This window comes from Amblyraja radiata, chromosome 15, assembly GCF_010909765.2.
Source record: "Amblyraja radiata isolate CabotCenter1 chromosome 15, sAmbRad1.1.pri, whole genome shotgun sequence".
NCBI lineage: Eukaryota > Metazoa > Chordata > Chondrichthyes > Rajiformes > Rajidae > Amblyraja > Amblyraja radiata.
The window spans coordinates 37,569,606-37,583,407 of record NC_045970.1 but is presented as its reverse complement, the minus strand read 5'-3'; the positions used below and the strand labels follow the sequence as shown (position 1 = coordinate 37,583,407).

The following is a 13,802-nucleotide window of genomic DNA, read 5'->3' as shown; positions in this document are numbered from 1 at the left end:
CTATCCCTGGTTTGCAATCATAACAAATTTTGTTTTCACATCAGAAATAGAACTGTGGCTTGGCCTTGTGGTCTGTGCGAAGATGGCCAATATAAACTCATTACACTAATTACAACCGGATTTGGCCTTTCCCAGAAGGAAGTTTTTAGATTGCAATAAAAGTAATCTAACAATTTACTTTACTAATCTGCCCTTCAATCATCGACCACGAGTCCTCTATAAGTGAATCAGCAACTTACGATTCCCCTTCTGTTAACTGTTGAGTAATCCTGTAGTCTTGGGAAGTATTTAACCAATCATTTCAGTTATCAGGCAACTGACCCATCCTATCATCAACTAGAGAGCGGTCCTGAGCTACTATTAAGGGTTCAGCGGTGGCATAGAGGTAGAGTTGCTGACTTCCAGCGCCAGAGACCCGGATTTGATCCTGACTGTGGGTGCTGTCTGTACAGAGTTTGTACGTTCTCCCTGTGACCACATGGGTTTTCTCCTGGTACTCCCGTTTCTTCCCACACTCCAAGGACATGCAAGTTTGTAGGTTAAATGGCTACAATTAAAAATTGTATATTGTCTCTAGTGTGTAGGATAATGTTATGGTGTGGGGTGAATGCTGGTCAGAGCGGACTCGGTGGCCCAAAGGACCTGTTTCCACGCTATATCTAAACTAAACTAAACTATCTACCTCACTGCAGATCCTTGGACTATCTTTAATCGGACTTTACTGAACTTTATCCTGGACTAAACATTATTCCCTTTATCATGTAGCTGTACAATTGTGGATGGCACGAATGTAATTATGTGTGGTCTTTCCTCTGACCGGTTAGCACACAACAAAAGCTTTTCACAGTACCTCGGTATACGTGACAAAAAACTAGTCTAAACCTTTAACACCCGTCCCCGTTACCAACATCCACAGAAATAGGATTGGTTCAATTTTTTGCGACAATTAATTAATTAGATTGATTGATTGGAAATGCAAATAGGCCACAAGATTCGGAGTATTGCGGGCAGTTCTGGTCATCCTGTTACAGGAAGGATGTGCAGGCTTTGGAGAGTGTGCAGAGGTGGCTTATCACAATGATGCCTGGATTAGAGGGTAATATCCAAAAGGTGAGTTTGGAATACTTGGATTGTTTTTTCTTGAGTGTAAGAAGCTGAGGGGAGACCTGATGGAAGTATATCAAATGATGAGAGGCATAGATAGAGTAGGCATTCAGAACCTTTTCCCAGGGTGGACATGTCAAAGACTGGAGGGCACAGCTTTAAGGTCAGAGGGAGATGGTTTAAACGAGATGCGTGGGGCAAGTTTTTTTTTGGCGGGTGCCTGGAATGCACTGCCAGGGATGGTGGTGGAGGTAGATATGATAGTGACATTTTGGAGGCTTTTGAATAGGCACATGTTTATGCAGGGAATGGAGGGATATGGATAGCATACAGGCAGAGAAGAGTTTAACTTGGCATCGTTTTCGGCAAGGACTGTGTGCTGAAGGGCCTGTTTCTGTGCTGTTCTGTTCTATGTTCATAGTCACCATTACTGAGAAGAGCGTTGGCTTTTAAATCCCAGATTGACCTCATTAGCAGGCTTCATGTTTCCATGGTGGGTTTCAGACTCACATCTGTGGATCATTTTTTCTCTGTATTAATAGTTTGCTTACTTAACCACCGCATGCGAACCTTCCCCTTCCTTTCCTGATTCCTTTTGATATATAATGTAGGAAGCTGTCACAATGTGATCTTGCTACTGGGAGGATAATACGAAGGATTACCCAAATCCATGCACAGAAACATGGTGAATTCAAATGGTTGAAAAATTAGAATAAAAACCTGCCTCGTTATGGTGTTTGCAAGACCTGTATCGATATAAATCGGCTTTATTAATGGCTTTTGACGGGGGATACATCAATAATTTCTATCCAATCTGATCATATATGGTTGGTTTATAACTGCAAATAGAAGTAGTCATTGTCATACAGCAGAGAAACAGGCCCTTCAGCCCAACATGTCAACCTGAGCCAGTCCTATTAGCTTAGTTTATTTTTGCCAGTGTACCGAGGTACAGTGAAAAGCTTTTTGTTTCATGTTATCCAGTCAGCAAAGAGACTATACATGATTACAATCTAGCCGTCCACAGTGTATGGATACAGGATAAAGAGAATAACATTCAGTGCAAGATAAAGTCCGGTAAGGTCCAATTAAAGATAGGTTGAAGGTCTCCAATGAGGTAGATAGGAGGTCAGGACCACTCTCTAGTTGGTGAGAGAACAGTTCAATTGTCTGATAACAGCTGGAAAGAAACTGTCTCTGAACCTGGAGCTATGCGTTTTCACACCTCTGTACCTCATACCTGATGGGAGCGGGGAGAAGAGGGAGCGACCAGGGTGGGACTCGTCCTTGATTATGCTGGTAGCCTTGCTGAGACAGCGTGTAGATGGAGTCAATGAAAGGGAGGTTGGTTTGCGTGATGGTTTGGGCTATGTCCACAACTCTCTGCAATTTCTTGGATAGAGCAGTTCCATGCTGTGATACATCCCTATTGTCCTGCATTTGGCCATATCCATCAAAACATTTTCTAACCATGTACCTGTCCAAATGTATTTTAAATGTTATTAATATACTTAACACAATCATTTCCTCTTGCAGATCATTCCATTTCTGTGCCACCATCGGTGTAAAAGTGTTGCCCCTCAGGTTTCTACTCCATCAGGCCTCCTAACCCTAAATCTGTGCCCTACATCCCTGGGGAAAAGACTGTACTCACCCTATCTATTCCCCTCATGATTTTGCACAACTCTATCAGGCTTCCCCTTAGTTTCCCGCTCTCTGAGGGATAAAGTCCTAGCACGCCCAATCTCTCCTGATAGCTCCAGAGACCTGTTTTTGATCCTCACCTCAGATACTATCTGTTCGGACCTCCCTGCGATCGCGTGGATTTCCTTGTGATGCTCTGGTTTCTTTCCACATCCCAAAGACTCTGTAAATTACCCTTAGTATGTAGGGAAGTGGCTGAGAAAGTAGGAATAACATAGAACTAGCGTGAACGGGTGATTGACAGTCGGCTTGGACTTGGTGGGCCGAAGGGCCTGTTTCCATGCTGTATCTCCAGACTAAACTAAACATATAGGACATAGAACAGCACTGTACTGTACAGTACCGTCACTTCAGCACACAATATCTGTGCCAAACGGGATGCCAAGACCAATTCTTATCTGCCTACCAAATAATTCATAATCACTCCATTCCCTGCATATCCATGTACCCATCTAAAAGTTTCTTAAATGCCTTGTGAGCTTCAAAAATGTCAAGGCCATCCACTCGTAACCAAACTGTTGTATCCTCTAATGATGCTACCAGAAGCCATCAAAAGTCCATTACATCTTCACACGGCTTTGCCAAAATACTTCCCTGTTGTAAATCTAGATATCATTAAGCTTCCAAATGAAGCTTGCGTCAATATTTTTTTCATTGAATAGTATTTGTGAAGGAGCGGTGGGGAGGTGGAGGTGGAGGTGGGAGAGAGTTACATCCATTCCCCAGAGATGGAGCTGTCATTAACCCGCTTGTTGGTTTCCTGTGCAGTTTCTTTGCTCCTCGAGTCCTTGCTGGAACCACACGCGACCACAGCTGATGTCAGTAGACACAACTATGACAGAGCATCAGGATAAAGGCGTATGAAAAACAATTCGATGCAGATTCATTGTGGTTTTATCACATCCTCAACAGCTTCCTCAGGAAACCATGAAGGGTCAACACTCCCACAGTGTTCGTATTTCTCTAGAGAATTAAGTAGCTCCACAATAGTTCAATGGTCTGGTTTTGTGTGATCATACATTAAAATCCCTTTTCATGTTATTAAGGGTTTAGATTGTGGCTTATCAAAAGTGATTCCAAACAGGCCAATTCCACCACTTTCCAAAGGGAATAAGTACTGAGAAGGGGCAAGTTTAGTTTAAAAAACAAAGAACTGCAGATGTTGGTTTATACCCAAGATAGGCATAAAGTGGTGGAGTAACTCAGCAGGACAGGCAGCATCGCTGGAGAAAAAGGAGAATGACACCCATCCTTTTACTCCAGAGATGCTGCCTGACCAGCTGAGTTACTCCAGCACTTTGCGTCTATTGCAAGCTCAGTCTAGTTTAGTTTAGTTTAGAGATACAGTGTGGAAACAGGCCCTTCAGCTCCACCAAGACCACGCCGACCAATGATCACCTGTACGCTGGTTCTATGCTAACACTGAGGACAATTTACAGAAGCCATTTAACCCCAATGCACGTCTTTAGAATGTGGGAGGAAACCAGAGCACCCGGAGAAAACCCTTGTGGTCACAGGGAGAACGTACAAACTCCATGTAGACAGCACCCATAGTCAGAATCGATCCCAGGTCTCTGGCGCTGAGGCACCAGCTCTACCGCTGCACCACTGTGTCACCCTTAAGTCGAACTACCATTAAAGAATTCCATTAAAAACGTCCTTAAATTCAAAGGTAAATTTTTCCCTGAAATTTCGGAGATTGAGTGGAGACTTGATAGAAAGACATAGCTAGGATAGACAGCCAGAATATTTTTTCCCGGGGTGGAAATGTCCAAACTAGAGGTCAGAGCTATAAAGTGAGAGGGGGAAAATTTTGTGGAAATGTGCTGGGCAAGTTATTTTTTACACTGATGGATGTCAGTGGTGGTGGAGGCAGATACGATAGTGGTACTTACTGGCGTTTAAGGGGCTTCTGGATAGACACATGGAACTTCAGGGACATACGGATCACGTACGGGCTTGCACAGTGCTGGGGTTGCTCAGTGGGTCGGGCAGCTCCTCTGGAGAAGGGTCCCGACCCAAAACATCACCTATTCATGTTCTCCAGGGATGCTGCCTTAACCACTGAGTTACTCCAACACTTTGTATCTCCTTTTGTTTCACTCTGCATAAATACCACCAAGTTGGTCTCAAGTACAATGGATAGACCAAGGGGAAGATACAGTGTGTAGAGAATAGTTCTCAGCATTGTGGCACATCACTTCCATAGACAAAGTCCAATGTCTGCAATGTGGTAGAGGTGAATCGGACAATACCCTAGCTTATGGAAGGATCCTCCAGAAGCCTGGTAACAGAGGGGATGAAGCTGTTTTGGGACCTTTCCTCATTACTATGACAGCCGCTCCAGACTTTCCAAGCCGCTGAGGAATGTTTCACCTGATGTTACTCCAACATTATTGCCATAGAGGGAGTGCAGAGAAGGTTCACCAGACTGATTCCTGGGATGTCAGGACTGTCTTATGAAGAAAGACTGGATAGACTTGGTTTATACTCTCTAGAATTTAGGAGATTGAGAGGGGATCTTATAGAAACTTACAAAATTCTTAAGGGGTTGGACAGGCTAGATGCATGAAGACTGCTCCCGATGTTGGGGAAGTCCAGGACAAGTGGTCACAGCTTAAGGATAAGGGGGAAATCTTTTAAAACCGAGATGAGAAGTACTTTTTTCACACAGAGAGTGGTGAATCTCTGGAACTCTCTGCCACAGAGGGTAGTCGAGGCCAGTTCATTGGCTATATTTAAGAGGGAGTTAGATGTGGCCCTTGTGGCTAAGGGGATCAGAGGGTATGGAGAGAAGGCAGGTACGGGATACTGAGTTGGATGATCAGCCATGATCATATTGAATGGCGGTGCAGGCTCGAAGGGCCGAATGGCCTACTCCAGCACCTAATTTCTATGTTTCTATGTTTCTATGTTCCATCTTCACGGCGAGAGGGCCCTGAAAATCATCGAACTGGCTGCAAGGCCACAAATGGGCCCTGACCTCGGGTGTTTCACAGAGGAAGAGGACTTAACTTTCTGATGCCTTTCCCCACAGTGGAAATGTTTGATTCTGCTGTGGGGGGACATTTGTGTTGAACTCTTGTGCTGAAGATTCCAGCATTTCCATTTTCTTTATTTTTTTTTAACCTTTTTCTATGGTTTGTGTGGAAACTTATTATCTATTTTATGTAAAGCACTTTGGTGTCAATGCGAGTTGACTTAAAACGTGCTATATAAATAGAACTTACTTACTTACTTACTTTGTTCAGGCTGATTATAATAGGGGATAAAGATGGAAAAGTGCTGAGGACGGGGGTCAATATGGCAATGGGAGGGGGAGTTAAAATGGTTCACTGGGAGACCCCGTAGGCCTTGGCGGGATGAGCACAAGTGCTCAGCAAAATGGTCGCCTTGTCCACACTTGGTCTCGCTGATGTACAGGAGGCCACATCAGGAACACCAGATGCGATAGATGACGTTAGAGGAGGTGTACATGAACCTCTGCTTCACCTGGAAGGGCTGCTTGTGTCACTGGACATGTACACTTCTGTGCAATATACGTACATAAACATACGTACGCACACATGTGCATGCACGCACTCACACATTTATATGCATACACACACACACGTGTACACCATATCATACACATGCATGCGCATGCACACGCACACATGTATACACACAGCAACACACGCGTGATTCTCCAGCACTTTATGTTTTGCTGAAGATTCCAGCATTTCCATTGTATTTCCGTTCCTATCCGTAGCTGAAAGTGTTTCATTACTCATGGAAACACTATTCCATCAATAGCAGGAAGAAGGGGATCGAGACTGGGAGCATTCTCTACATTTCGGGCTGTTAAGGTGAAATATTTTCCTTCCCTTTTTCCTCAACCCCCTTACCTCAGATGGCCAAGGATTTACATCAGCCACTATTATGGACTGGGACCTGAATCCTCACAGTAATTAAATGCAGGACGGCACTTGGCACGGTTTTACTGTTATGGATGGGGTACTGCAAAGAGAGCAGGTATAAAAATGAAGTGGTGTCTGAATCCTAGTCAGCCAGATACATTTGCAGAGGTAAAGAAAGTCAAACAATTAAATGACCGATCCTCTCATCAGCTAGAGAGCGGTCCTGACCTCCCATCTATCTAATTGGAGACCTTTGAACGATCTTCCACCAGACTTTATTGGACTTCAATGTTATATCTTGCACTAAATGCTGTACCCTTGATCCTTTATCTGTACACAATGGACGGCTCGATTGTAATCATGTATCGTCTTTTCTTTGACTGGATAGCACGCAGACAAAAGCTTTTCACTGTACCACAGCACACGTGACAATAATAAACTAAACGATCCCTTGTGTAAGGTTGCATGTCTTTCAAGAGCTGATCTGCACACAAAACCATGCCGACATGTGCTGTTCTGACAATTAGGTACACAAGGCGCAGTGACATGCAGATAATGTTTCCCGGGAGATCGTTGATACAGGTTTACATTCCGAACTGTAAACTAGCACCTCTTTCATCCTCCTGATAGCTCCCACGGGAAAAACTGTACGACAGATCCGAGCTCCAAGAAATAAAGTCAGTATGGAGCAAACGTCTCACATAGTGGGAGAACACACTCACAAAGACATTCACACAACATGCAGGCATGGGAACAGAAACAAATGCACAAATACACTCACTTGCACACACAGTCGCACCATACAGTCACACACACACACATATACACACACACAGTCACACACACACACATATATACACACACACAATCACACTCACAAACACACATGCATGCGCATAAACACAAACAATAGATTGCAGAGAATTGTGGACGCAGCCCAGACCATCACGCAAACCAACCTCCCTTCCATTGAGTCCATCTTCACCACGCTGCCTTGGTAAGGCCACCAGCATAATCAAAGATGAGTCTCACTCCAGCCACACCCTCTTATCCCCTCTCCCATCAGGCAAGAGGTACAGAAGTTGGAAAATGCACTCCTCCCGATTCAGGGACAATTTCTTCCTGGCTGTTATCAGGCAATTGAACCATCCGATCACCGACTAGAGAGCGGTCCTGACCTGACATCTACCTCATTGGAGACCTTACAACTGTCTTTAATCAGACTTTACTGGAATTTATCTTGCACTAAACATTTAATAAACAGTTGGACAGATATGTACATAGATAGGAAAGGTTTAGAGGGATATTTGTCAAACGTGGGAAGGTGGGACTGGTGTAGATGGGGCATCTTGGATGGCATGGACAAATTGGGCCAAAGAGCCTGTTTCAGTGCTGTGTGACTCTATGACTCCATGAAATGTTTTATATTAGTAGGTCATTTCATCTTGGGTCTTAGGCAATCAGAAACTGTACATTTTTGCAGGTTTATAGGAATTTGGTTGGGCCACATTTGGAGTATTGTGTGCTCTTCTGACTGCCACATTAGAAAAAGGATATGGCATTGGAAAGGGTGCAGAGATAGTTCACCGGAATGATCCCTGGGTTCAGGGGTATTGGCTTCAAGGAGATGTTGGACAGATTGTTTTCTCTGTACTTCCGGAGACTGAGGGCAAACTTGATGGAAGTATATAAAATTGTGAGAGGTATCGATGGGGGAGTCAGACCCTGTTTCCCAGCATGGAAATATCAAATACTAGAGGGCATAGCTTTAAGGAGAGAGGAGCAACGTTTAAAAGAGATGTGTGGGACAGGTTTTATTACACATAAGGTGGTCGGTGCCCAGAACGCGCTGCTGGGTGTGGTGGTTGAGGCAGATACAACAGTGGCATTCGAGAGACTTTTGGATAGGCACACGTATATACTGGTAATGGAGGGATATGGAATATGTGCAGGCAGATAAGAGTTGGCCTCATGTCCAGCACTGATGACGTGGGCCGAAGGGCCTGTTCCTGTGCTGTACTGTTCTATGTAAACTAGCTCACGAACTTTTCAACTAAGACAATCCCTGCCTTTTGAGGATTGCAAGAGAGACCTATTGCCTTTAATGGTTCTGCAGCGAATGCAGTGAGCTATCCCAGAGTGGGTGTTATATCAGGAGTTATTTTAGTACATATGTATTGAATCATACTGCGGAGGTGACTATGGGCTGCTTAGGTTAACCACCAAGTCAAAAGTTAAGAGTTTCTTCTGCCCCCTGGGACACATGTGGAGGAAAAACTGCAACATTACTGATCCATTACAAATCTATTCTCACAGGGGAAAAGAAAGGTTTGTTGGTCGAATAGTTTTAAGAGTACTGGAAGGGATTTGGTGCTGTTATGCAGGGAAATTCTCTGACAGAAGACAAACTTACTTCTGGTGCAAAATAGGAAGGAGTAAAACAGAGTATGTCAAAGGTTTTTACTGCTATAGTTTTGACAGCATAAAACAATTGATGTGTTTATTGATTTCCTAAGATCATAAGACATTGGAGCAAAATTTGGCCATTCGGTCCGTCAGGTCTGCTCCCCCATTCGATTGTGGTTTTACCTTCCCAACCACATTCTCCATTCTCCTTTCATTTGCACAATTTGTTTGTGACTTGTGCTCAACCCTGGTGGCAGCAGTAGTTATGATCTGCCCCTGACTCCCTCTCAAATGCAAGACTTGCTGGGTTATTTCAGAGTGCATGGATATATCAAATACTAGAGGACATTGCTTTAAGGTGAGTGGGGCAAAATTTAAAAGAAGATGTGTGGGATGACGTTTTTTGCAAAAAGGGTGGTGAATGCCTCAAACACATTTCCAGGGGTGGTGGTAGGGGCAGATATGATAGCGGCATTTAATAGGCTTATAGATAGGCACATGGATATGCAAGAGAATCAAGGGATACGGATCATGTACAGGCAGATGAGATCAGTTATAGTTTAGTTTAGTCTAACGTATACCAAGGTACAGTGAAAGCTATTTTGTTAAGTACTAACCAGTCAGCGGACAGCCAATACATGATTACAATCGAGTCATCCACAGTGTACAGATATATGATACAGGGAATAATGTTCAGTGAGGAGGGGGGGTGGCAAAGTATAAAGGAGACATGTGGGTCATCATTTTTGCACAGAAAGTGGTGGGTGTCTGGAACGATCTGCAAGGGGTGGTGTTTGAGGCTCATACCATAGTGGCGTTTAAGAGGCTTTTGGATAGGCACATGGATATGCAGGGAATGGGGGGGATAGGCAATATGCATAGACAGATAAGAGTTGGCATCATATTCAGCAGAGACATTGTGGGCTGTACAGTTCTAAGTTCCATGCACTGCGCAGCACTGCCAAGTTAGCCAATTTAACATGCAAGTGAAGCTTTATGAGCCAATAAACATGAAAGAAATATTGCCATTCATACAGAGATCAGCTACGAAGGACATTGTACACTATGAATTGAGGACATCAGAAATGTGGTCTCTCAACTTCCTGTGTGCCGATTTATTGTCGAGCCTAAGATTCTTCAGGGAGAGTAGCAAAACAGGGTTTATGTTTAAAATTAGATCACTTCCAATAAAATTATGGCTCAGGAAAAATAAAATCCACAGTATGTCCTGTCACCATGGTAACATAATCTGAACAGATGGACCAAGTGTTTGTGGCGCCTACTGAGGCGCCACAAACTTGCAAACCAGTAGGTTGGGTGTAGGTCTCAAGTCTTAGAGCATGTAACAGTACAGCACAGGAGCAGGCCCTTCGGACCACAATGTTGCATGATGCCAAGGTAAACGAGTCTCCTCTGCCTGCACGTAATCCATATCCCACTATTCCCTATATATCCATGTGCCTATCCAAAAGCCTCCTGAACACAACAATCGTATCTACCTCCACTGCCATCTCCAGCAGCACGTTCCAGGCACCTACCACCCTCTCTGTAAAAAAAACTTGCCCCGCTCATCTCCTGTAATTCTAAAGCTATCGTCTAACTAATCTATGTTACTTTCATGGTACAGTGTAGAAACAGGCCCTTTGGCCCTCCGAGTCCATGCCAACCAATGGTCACCCATACACTAGTTCTATCCGACACACTAGGGATGATTTACAGAAGCCAATCAACCTACCAACCTGCACGTCCTTGGAATGTGGGAGGAAACCGGAGCACCCAGAGAAAACCCACGTGGTCACAGAGAGAACGTACAAGCTCCTATCTATGCCTCTCATAAATTTATATACCTCTGCCAGGTCTCCCAGCAACCTCCGACGTTCAAGAGAAAACAATCCAGAATTGTCCAACGTCTGCCAATGAAGATAATCAAACATAAAACTCCATTCCGACAGAAAGTTCCATTGTCAGCTTTCCGATGGGATTTTAAATCCCCTGGGCCTCATCTGATCAAAGGGCGGTGAATCCGTGGAATTCATTGCCTCAGATGGCTGTGGAGGTGGTCATTGGGTATTTGTAAGATGGACATTGACAGATTTTTAATTAGTTAGGATGTCAGGGGTTTAGTGTAGAGGGCAGGAGGATGGGGGTGAGAGGGAAAGATAGACAAGCCATGATTGAATGGTGGAGTAGACTTGATGGGCCGAATGGCTTAATTCTGCTCCTAGAATTTATGAACTTACGAATCTCTTGATATCGAGTATGCTTGTCCTTTCTGTGGGTCGTGAGATGGTTAACGAGGGTGATTCTAGAGTCAGGGACTTTATCCCTCCTGTGCTTGACATCTACTAACGTGGGAGTGACTAATGCACAGACAGCCACCACATTGAGTTGACAGAGACAGACCCGGGTCCAACAGCATGGATTCCACCACGGTGGTGGAGGCGGCACAGTGGCGCAGCGGGTGAGTTGCTACTTTACAGCGGGTTCGATCCTGACTACGGGTGCTGTCTGTATGGAGTTTTTACTTTCTCCCTGTGACTGCGTTTGTTTTCACTAGGTTCTCTAGTTTCCTCCCACACTCCAAAGTTGTGCAGGTTTATTGGCTTCGGTAACATTGCAAAATTGGCCCTGGTGTTGGTGTATGGGGTGATCACTAATCGGTGCGGACTCAGTGGGCCGAAGGGCCTGTTTCCGTCCTGAATCACTAAAGTTAGGAGTCTCTCCCTTCACCTGCCTTCTTCCACCTTCTCAGCCGTTGTGATTCTCCACCTGCCGGCCAGACACCGTCCTCCTCCAGTTCCACCGCTGTGGTCTTCTTCTTGGGCCGCGCTTTGCCGAGACCCTTTCCCCAACCAGCCTGCTAAAGTCCAATGTCCGCAATGGTGTAGAGGTGAATCGGACAGTACCCTAGCTTATGGAAGAACTGTGTCAGAACCCTGATAACAGTGGGGAACAAAGCTGTTCCTGAATCTGGTGACGCGTGATTTCAAGCTTAACCTAATCCATGGAGATACATGGAACTGCAGATGCTGTTTATAAAACAAAACACAATGTACCGGAGTGAATCAGCGGGTCAGGCAGCATCTCTGGAGAATATGGATACAATGTTGGACACAGTTTGGGTCGAGACCCTGCTTTAGACTGTGAAGCACTTTGTGCCTTTTTCTTACCAATCTTTCCACATCGCCCATATGAAGCTTCCTAAATGCCGCGGGCTACTGCCACACCCCAGCAGCAAGCTTGGCTCCACCGCCACGGGAGCAGGAACCCCTCCTGGAGTGGGAATCTTGTCCAAGGCTCGTCTCCAGCCCCCCTGAGGACCGGGAACCGGAGAGGAGTCGGGGACAGCAGCGGCGGACGCTGCTCAAAGGGCCTGTAAGAAGGAACCCTCTGCGCCCTCAAGATCGGCAGCGGAGGCGCCCACAGGGCACGAAGGCTGAAGGTGGCCGGGCGAGGAGAGGGACGACAGTTCGTGGGACCATACAAACGGAGGCGTCGGCTGCAACGGGCCTTTACGACCAGCTACAGCTGGGACTGTGAAAATGGCAACAAAACCTGGCGTCTTTTGCATATGGAATCAGTGGGCTGTTTCTATACAATCTGTACTTAATCAGGGATTGTACTTATGTGTAGCAAGAATCTCACTGATCTGTATGCAGAAAAATAGTTTCACTGAACCTTGTTACACCTAATAGTAAAGAAGCATTAAGTCATAGTCCTACAGTGTAGAAAACAGGCCCATTGGCCCAACCTACACACACCAGCCAACATGTCCCATCTACACTAGTCCCACCTGCCTGCGTTTGGCCCATATCCCTCTAAACATACCCTATCCATCTACCTGTCTAATTGTTTCTTAAATGTTGCAATTGTACCTGCCTCAACTACCTCCTCCGGCAACTAGTTGCATAAACCTAGCACCCTTTGTGTGAAAACGTTACCCCTCAGGTTCCTAATAAACTTCCCCCCCCCTCATCTTAAACCTATGTCCTCCGGTTCTTGAACCATTCTTGCACACACACACACACACACACACAGCTTGTACCAAGAACTAGAGAGGAGCCCTGGGCTACTATCTACCTCATTGGAGACCCTTGGACTATCTTTGATTGGACTTTACCTTGTACTAAACATTTTTCACGTTAATCCCTTTATCGTGTATCTGTAATGGAGCTGTGGATGGCTCGATTACAATCATGTATTGTCATTCCGCTGACTGGTTAGCGGGCAACAAAAGCTTCACTGTACGTCAGTAGACGTGACCATAAACTAAACTCAACTCAAGAGACTGCTGCTTTCAAGCTACATTGGAGGCGACCTGCCGATGGAAACAGCGTGCAGCTTTTGACCTCCCAGTCATACAGCACCTGGTTGTGGCTTTGCAATTTATGGGGGAAATCAAAGCAGCTGGGCACCTTCCATCGTGGTGGACAGGTGCGCTCCGCCAGCTGCACGTTAGCTGCCCATTCACTTTGATGTGAGCAGCAACGTTACATCTGCTGGGTCCTAGCTCCTCAAGAGTCAGATCCCTCCCTGCTGGGATACTGTGCTAACAGGGGCTGGCACTTCTCGGGGGGTGCATGAGGTTCAGAGGGGGAGGATTGAATAAATGAAGGCAGCAGGTTTGAGTTAGTGTTCCGAGACTATGCTGGTGTCAAAGGGTCACAGAAGGAAGCAGGTCCCTTTACA

General features: G+C 45.3%; 1 protein-coding gene across 1 annotated transcript in view; it reads right to left on the bottom strand.

The window, feature by feature from the left end:
• Nucleotides 1-13,802, bottom strand: part of hpse2 (heparanase 2 (inactive)) — a 168,486-nt gene that overhangs the window by 26,109 nt on the left and 128,575 nt on the right. The gene's annotated exons all lie outside the window — the stretch shown is intronic.